The sequence below is a fragment of the Poecilia latipinna genome, unplaced genomic scaffold (assembly GCF_001443285.1).
Source record: "Poecilia latipinna isolate Pla-1442-1.1 unplaced genomic scaffold, P_latipinna-1.0 Scaffold5014, whole genome shotgun sequence".
NCBI classification, from domain to species: Eukaryota; Metazoa; Chordata; class Actinopteri; order Cyprinodontiformes; family Poeciliidae; genus Poecilia; species Poecilia latipinna.
The window spans coordinates 2,921-11,880 of NW_015117630.1; the positions used below are offsets into that span (position 1 = coordinate 2,921).

The 8,960-nt window shown below is 37.0% G+C and overlaps 1 long non-coding RNA gene across 1 annotated transcript; it reads left to right on the forward strand.

The window, feature by feature from the left end:
- The first annotated feature begins 1,139 nt into the window (after positions 1 to 1,139).
- Positions 1,140 to 3,529, forward strand: LOC106943229 (uncharacterized). Its single transcript, XR_001423861.1, has 2 exons — positions 1,140 to 1,325; positions 3,475 to 3,529. It is a non-coding gene; the product is annotated as an uncharacterized LOC106943229 (long non-coding RNA).
- Positions 3,530 to 8,960: the final 5,431 nt, after the last annotated feature.

An 8,960-nucleotide genomic window follows, 5' to 3' on the forward strand; every position in this document is an offset into this window, starting at 1 on the left:
ATCAAGAGGAACCACCACATAACTAATATTACAATAGTCTGAATTTCTTACAAGCACACCAGATCAATCTCACTAATACGGATGCAAACAACAGAATGGGGGTTAAATCCAGTCTGGATGATTTTAGAAAGCCAGTATGAGAGTCAGAATGAAACACTGGTAAAATGGCAAAGAGGTAAAGTTATTCTGAACAGCAGCACATCAATATTATTGTTTACTTAATTAACTTCTGGGGCAATTTATCATCCAGCAAAATTTGTTATTGTGACAGATCTAGCTGAGTGTTCATTTTTATTTAAACTTGTGCAACTGGAGTTACAGAGGTGTGGTTTTGTAGCACAGAGCAAAAAAAAAAAAAAATTAAAATATGTATCTTACAACTTTTTTTGCATGAATAATAACTCAATATGAATAATTGGTTATGTTTTTGTGTATTTATGGTAATGTCAGTCTTTGACCTCCATGTTGTGAGTCTGATGCTCCCTGCTTTGTTGTTCATTTCAGGTTTCAACTCTAAGATTATAAATGCTGCATATGTAGCTCCGTCTTTGAAAAATTACTGCTCAACAGTAAATTTGCTAACTCAAGTTAATGTAAAAAGTAGCATCCAAGGACTTACTCAAGTAAGAGTAAAAAGTATTTGGTAAAAAGGTTACTTAACTGATGAAAACTTTAATTATTTAATATTTAAAAAAGACAACATCAGACAGACCAAAACTTAAATTTATGTGGAATTATTTGTATTTTAAAGACCACAATAAAAAATAATTCATATGAATAACAAAACCAGACAAACAAAACATTTTTTCAAATCTTTTTTTTTTTTAATACAGAACTTGAGAAATTTTAACAAAAACTGCAGGTGTGTGTCTTTGTCACACACCTGCAGATGGATTTTTTGTTGTTAAAACAAGCTTGTTCTTCATTCGGTGGAGTTACTCACAGTGGGCATACCCACTATAGAGAATCCAAACATTTTACTCCAGAATACATTTTACTCAAGTAAAAGTAAAAAGTACAACGCAGCTAAAATACTCCTAAAAGTATTTATTTATTTTTATTTTATTTTTTTACAAAAAGTTACTCAAGTAAATGTAACTAGTTACCACCCAACTCTGTTAACTGTTTTAACAATTTATTTACGGTCTCTGGTGACGTAGGGCTACGAATACGGCCGTAACCGAAGAACGCTTTGAAAACATCGCGTACGATGTGTACATCCGCAGAGAGCGCAGTGAGTCCGTCGTTAGATAGAGACGTTGGTCAGTTCAGTGGACCTGGCCGGCTTGAGGGCGAATCCGTCCCGACGTTATCTGTTTTCACAGGTAAGTTAAGTGTAGAAGTAACAGATAGGCGCCGTTGTTTATTAGTGTTTGTAAGTTCAGGGCAGTGTTTTATTGACATCGATTGTATTTTTAAATATTTAGAAGTTACTGTTTACTGTCGCTAGTCTAAATGCTAATTACTAATGTAGGGCTTGCCAAAATACAGGACAATTGTGACATCGTCGTACAATATTTCTTATTAACCTAACACTGGAGCTATATTTAGGGTAGCTCCAATGTCAGCGGACGTTTATCCGTCCGCTGCGTAACGACGCTGCCAGCAGGAACTGCTGTCCTGGTTGCCTAGAGACAGATACGACACAGATGCTTTCTACATCCGCGCGTTTTTTAAATGTCTGCTCGATACTCCACCACCTAATCAGAAGTGAAAACTCTCACAAAGATAGCCGTGAGTTAGTTGGAAGAAGCTCATCCCAAGCTGAACAGCGACAGAGAAGTTAGGAAGTACCAGGTTCTGATCTTCCCTGGTTTTCGTAATCGTATTACTTTTCAGTACATTGAACATAATGGCTGAGTTCACACTGCAGGCTTTAATGCTCAATTCCGATTTATTGAGAAACCTCTTTTTTTTTTTTTTTTTTGCATGGTCGTTCACATTTCTAAATAAATGCGACTGTGATCTCCCGTGTGTAAACTGCAAACCAGTAGCGTGTCTCTGGCGCTTTTGCAAACGATCTTAAAATGTCCCGCATGCTCAGTAGAGTGCGTAGTAACGTCACACGTAAAGAGCGTGCTCAGTGTTTGCGGAAGTAAAAATGGATGCTAACGAGGAAGTCTATCTTACAATGTTTAAGTTGTTGTCCAAGGGGAGCCAGCACATTAACAACTTAATCCTCATTATCGTCCGCCATGGTGGATGTTTTTCTTTCCGCTTGCGTTTATCACGGCGCAGAATAGTGACGTTTGAAAAGTTCAGATATAAATTGTCTTTAGAACCAAATATCCAAGATGCCTGGGTTGCATTTGTAAAAATCGGAACTGTATTGTTCAGACTGTCATAAAACGATCAGATACAAGTTGAATTAAGGCAACAACAACAAAAAATGGATTTGGGTCAGTTCGGGCTGCAGTGTGAATGAAGCCAATGCCATACTCCTGATCATATTGTGAGCAGGTTTTTAATAATTGTTGAGGACCAGCACTACAAGGACTAAAAATAACCATGTCATCTGTATACATGAAGTGGTTAATTATAATCCCACCAACATTCAACTCACCCTATGGCACAATTTTGTAGCCAGTTTGATTAATCATCCCTGTATACTTTAAAAGCAGAGGACACAGAATGCTTCCCTGTGTAACTCTGTACCTTATTTTAACCTTATTTTAAAAGGAGCTGTCGATCTGGGAACTCCTCTGATGTATAACTTATAAAATAACTTTTCATGATTAACATGGTCAAAAACCATCCAGTTCCAGTTTGAGACATCAGTAGAACATAAACATTGTGGAATTTGGGTCAATTATAGAAATCTAAGATCTCTTTCAAAGCTAAAATATACATAATTGTGCCATGGTTTGATTTAAAGTGAAGCTGATTATCAGAAGTAAGGAGAAAATGTTCTACCTTATCAGTATAATCTTTTCCTGGACAGCACACTGGCTAAAGCTATGGGCCGATCATTTATTTTGCCACCTTTGTCTTTCATAATAGTCTCTAATATAACAGCTAAAGGTGAGGTAGGCAAAATGCCATGGACTAAAAAACCAGAAAAACACAAGGTAGGCAAAGGAAAAAGTTTTCTGCTTGACAGTCTAACACCTCATCCATATCACCAGCCTCATTATTATTTAGGCTCATGACTGCATTATAAATTTCTTGAGCTGAAACTTTCATATCTTCATCATTATTAACACTGCCCATCTTAAATGAAGAACTTTTAACACAGTTAAATAGTTCATAATTAGAAAAATATTACTAGGACATTAGTGCTTTAATCCTGAAAATGTTCTTCAGGTGATAGAAGACCGACTTTATGACTGTCTTTATGTTCTGATGCTGCATCAAACCTTGATGTTATCTTTTAAAAGCTGGAAGAGGAACCTGCCTGCTTTGCTGTGAGCTACAGCTGAGATTATTCAAAGAGATGTTGGACATTTTCTAATCTTTATTATTTTCTCTGTAAAGGATGGAGAGCAGCGAGGACGATAACGCCTATTCTACACTCCGTAGCAAAAATGGTAAGTGACTCAATATATATTATATATTTTATGAGGATTGAAAGGTAACAGTACTATCCAAGTGCTCTTAATTAGTTGAAAGTTATAGTGGGATTTTTTTTTTACGTCACATGCAAGCCTTAATCTCTTTGCATCATCGGAGAAATCTCAAATTTTATTTTACATTTTCTTCCAGTATTTAGAAATAGTTTTTTTTTGGTTGTAGATTAAATTTCATTCAGTCTTACTGAAAAAATACTTTTAAACAACAAATTAACTGTTAAAATACAATTATAAGTGTTTTAATATATTCAATAAAGCTGAATTTAAGTTTACTTTAAACCTTTTATTTTTTTAATAACAGTTATATTTTCAAATAATGTCTATAAACATAAAATTTCAAAGAACATTTATCGCTTAAATGCAACTTCTTCCCTCCTGCGGTCTTAAGAGATGGGGTTATTTAATCAGTCAGTCAATCAAATCTTAATCTTATATGGTTCATAATAAACAAAAACAGGCAGAACAAAAACAAAAAATGGCACAATAACAATAAAATGATCATCCATTACCATATAAACTAAGGCGGCGCCAGTAATTCCACAAACTAGAGAAGAGGCTTGCTGGGCTTTGAACAGAGTTGGTCAAAGTGTGACTGANCTACTCACCTCTCTTGGAGAAAAACTGAGTTATAAATTAACACTCTTGCATTTTTCTCTCTTAGCAGCATAGTGACTGCCACAGTCGTTCGTGGAAGCTGTATTCAGCTGCAGTTTCTACTGACTGCAGCTGAACAGCGTCACCGTCAAGCACTCCAAGCAGGAACAAACCATTTAACGCAGATAGGGGGGTTCAGGGCAAAAACGGATGTGTGGTTTTTGGTCTGGGAGGGGTAACATTACATTATTACTGCTAAAAACAATCTTTGAAAATATAATATGATTAATGTTGTATTTGACAGGACCCCGATTTTTTTAAATTTCTATGAGCAAATAATCAAATTGTGGAGGGCCCCCTGCTGGTCAGGGCCCCTAGAATTGTCATCACTTTTCCTCTTGTTTGGCTTCCTCACATAGCCTAACACTACACACACTAGATACAAAATAACACTGCTGTGAAAATTGTGACCACTAGAGGTCCTACTCTGCTTAGTGATGTCTTTCTCCCAGGCTAACATAAACCAAACCTTTTATAAGTAAAACAACTTCAGAGACAAGTCCAGAATAAACCTTTTTAAAATCCTGACCCAATACCACTTTACAAAGGGGCTGGCATTCACCACCACGATGAGCATCTTTAAGAAGCACAACATTTCCTTCTGACAGGTTTGGCTTCTCCTCATGCCTCTTTTGCCTGTAGTGATGTCAGGTATTCTTGATGCCAGCGTTTCCAGAGCGCATTGGCCAGAGCCTGGACCTGCTTCCACTGCTTCCTGTAAAGCTCTTTGAGGTCAGATTGTCCAGCTGGTAGCAGCACCAGATCGATCCTCTGAGTCAGGAGCTTAGCAGGCGTCAGAACAGTTGGCATGTCTGGATCAGGAGAAATGGAAACCAGAGGTGTTTATAGTGGGCATAACTTCGGACACAAGCATGACCAAATCCAGTCACTGTTATGGTACAATTTACCAATCTTTTATTTGATAAAATTTTTATTCAATTAATTGTCAGAATAATCGGTAGAGTACTCGATTACTAAAATAATTGTTTACCACAATTAAACAATTTACAAAAAAAATAAAATAAAATGACGAGTATTAGGGCCAAATTAAGAAGATAATCCCCACTAGTAGACCTGCCATGAATGCTAGTGCTAATCATGACAGTTTTCCTAGAACTTTGCCATTAGCACATTTAGCAACATATACAAGTTGCTAAATGTGCTGTTATCTATATTAACAGATACTGTTAATATAGTTTTCATGTTCAGTTTTTTTTTTATTGAAACTGTCCAATGACAATAAATCCCTGCATTTGGTTCATCCAGCCCCAGTGTTCTTTTAAATGATATATAAGGTTTTTGAAGTGTTGGATCAGAACACTGTAGCGGCAAAATTAAAGAAAGTGATCGGCACATTCCTATTCTGAGGTTCATGGTTCTGTTTTCCAGGTTCTGGATGAAGGAGGAGCTCAAAACTCCAGGACCGAAAGCCAGGCTGATGCCAGGAAGAAATCCCTCAGAGAGCTGGAACAAAGCAGACAGTTTCTTCCAGAACAAATTCATCTGTGAGCATGAAGCTTTCCCAAGGTGCATCTAACTTAAAGTTTCATGCAGGAAAGCTCAACTGTGTCATGAATTTCTATATACAAGTCATCATCACCTCAATAATCTGCTGGTCGTTTTGTCTCTTCATTCTTAGTGTTTATGAACTCTCACCTAATGAACCTGTCTGGTTTGCACAGCCAGGAAGAGATGTTGTTTTCCTGCAGCTGCTCAGGAACCAGACTGTCTCTCCATTGTTCAGGATTCCTTATCTTTGGTATAAAACCCACCTGTGGACTCTGACTGACAGAGCAAACTCTGAGTCTGACCTGGAGCTTTAGTCTGACCTGTTCATGAGTTTCTCATCTTGTGGCTCTCATATCATGAGCACGGCATTAAATAAGCCTGACTGAGTGTTTTCACCTAGCGGTGAGTGGAAATGAATTACTTACTTAGGTAATTTTCAATAGATACAAGGTAATTTTCAATAGATACACATACGGGTGACAGAAAGCAATAAGGTGTGTATTGCAGATAACAACTGGGTGTAAGGGTTTAGAAAGACAAACCAGCATAAAATGGGAAAATGTATAGGTAAATATTAGTAACTGTTACTTCTGACTGCCACTTTGATTTTGATTTTTTTAATGACAGTAGGACTCTAAAGTTTCAAGTGTTTAGGGGGTAGGAGTTTATAAGTTCTCACTTCTTCCTACCCCATTTTGAGCATGATATGTTAACTGAAACAAAAAATCTGTATTTTCTCTTCTTTTTTATGCACTTCTTGTTACTGTGCACTATTTTATTTTTATATTGTATCATGTTCGAATAAAATTTAATTTCATTTCATTTCATTTCATTTTTCACAACAATATGGCTGGTTCCCTCGGCTGGACGTCCGATGAGCACAAAGCTCCTGCCTCAAACCTCACTAAGGCTTTCAGAGAGAAGAGGGCTGACTCGTCAGCTCCAGCGCTGCGATCAACAAACTCAAAGAAAATCCACTGTTAGCTGGTGAGACGCTCACTCAGTGTAATAAATGATCCAATTAAAGGCCAATCTAAAAATAAACTGAAATCTAAATTGACAAAGGATCCAATGAACCTTTATTTTTACAAGATACCTGCAAGAGTTTCTCTGAAAGAAGTTTATAAAGCTTTTCTATTTAGCTCAGAAAAGCTAAAAGGATCTTTATATGGTTTTACCTGGAACCACAGGTGTGAAGGTTCATTTGCATGAGGCAGGTATTTCTCAGACATTATATCCATTTTACATAAAGGTGCAGAAGTAAATGTAAAAAAACAAACAACAAAACTCAAAATTGTTAAAGGAAAAATTAAAGATTAAAATCTAGTCGATGGAAATTATGAGAGGGTCCTGGAAAAATAAATAAGTTTTGAAAACATTTGAGCCTCTTTTTTTTTTTCCTTTTTTGGAGCACTAATCAAGAGGAACCACCACATAACTAATATTACAATAGTCTGAATTTCTTACAAGCACACCAGATCAATCTCACTAATACGGATGCAAACAACAGAATGGGGGTTAAATCCAGTCTGGATGATTTTAGAAAGCCAGTATGAGAGTCAGAATGAAACACTGGTAAAATGGCAAAGAGGTAAAGTTATTCTGAACAGCAGCACATCAATATTATTGTTTACTTAATTAACTTCTGGGGCAATTTATCATCCAGCAAAATTTGTTATTGTGACAGATCTAGCTGAGTGTTCATTTTTATTTAAACTTGTGCAACTGGAGTTACAGAGGTGTGGTTTTGTAGCACAGAGCAAAAAAAAAAAAAAATTAAAATATGTATCTTACAACTTTTTTTGCATGAATAATAACTCAATATGAATAATTGGTTATGTTTTTGTGTATTTATGGTAATGTCAGTCTTTGACCTCCATGTTGTGAGTCTGATGCTCCCTGCTTTGTTGTTCATTTCAGGTTTCAACTCTAAGATTATAAATGCTGCATATGTAGCTCCGTCTTTGAAAAATTACTGCTCAACAGTAAATTTGCTAACTCAAGTTAATGTAAAAAGTAGCATCCAAGGACTTACTCAAGTAAAAGTAAAAAGTACAACGCAGCTAAAATACTCCTAAAAGTATTTATTTATTTTTATTTTATTTTTTTACAAAAAGTTACTCAAGTAAATGTAACTAGTTACCACCCAACTCTGTTAACTGTTTTAACAATTTATTTACGGTCTCTGGTGACGTAGGGCTACGAATACGGCCGTAACCGAAGAACGCTTTGAAAACATCGCGTACGATGTGTACATCCGCAGAGAGCGCAGTGAGTCCGTCGTTAGATAGAGACGTTGGTCAGTTCAGTGGACCTGGCCGGCTTGAGGGCGAATCCGTCCCGACGTTATCTGTTTTCACAGGTAAGTTAAGTGTAGAAGTAACAGATAGGCGCCGTTGTTTATTAGTGTTTGTAAGTTCAGGGCAGTGTTTTATTGACATCGATTGTATTTTTAAATATTTAGAAGTTACTGTTTACTGTCGCTAGTCTAAATGCTAATTACTAATGTAGGGCTTGCCAAAATACAGGACAATTGTGACATCGTCGTACAATATTTCTTATTAACCTAACACTGGAGCTATATTTAGGGTAGCTCCAATGTCAGCGGACGTTTATCCGTCCGCTGCGTAACGACGCTGCCAGCAGGAACTGCTGTCCTGGTTGCCTAGAGACAGATACGACACAGATGCTTTCTACATCCGCGCGTTTTTTAAATGTCTGCTCGATACTCCACCACCTAATCAGAAGTGAAAACTCTCACAAAGATAGCCGTGAGTTAGTTGGAAGAAGCTCATCCCAAGCTGAACAGCGACAGAGAAGTTAGGAAGTACCAGGTTCTGATCTTCCCTGGTTTTCGTAATCGTATTACTTTTCAGTACATTGAACATAATGGCTGAGTTCACACTGCAGGCTTTAATGCTCAATTCCGATTTATTGAGAAACCTCTTTTTTTTTTTTTTTTTTGCATGGTCGTTCACATTTCTAAATAAATGCGACTGTGATCTCCCGTGTGTAAACTGCAAACCAGTAGCGTGTCTCTGGCGCTTTTGCAAACGATCTTAAAATGTCCCGCATGCTCAGTAGAGTGCGTAGTAACGTCACACGTAAAGAGCGTGCTCAGTGTTTGCGGAAGTAAAAATGGATGCTAACGAGGAAGTCTATCTTACAATGTTTAAGTTGTTGTCCAAGGGGAGCCAGCACATTAACAACTTAATCCTCATTATCGTC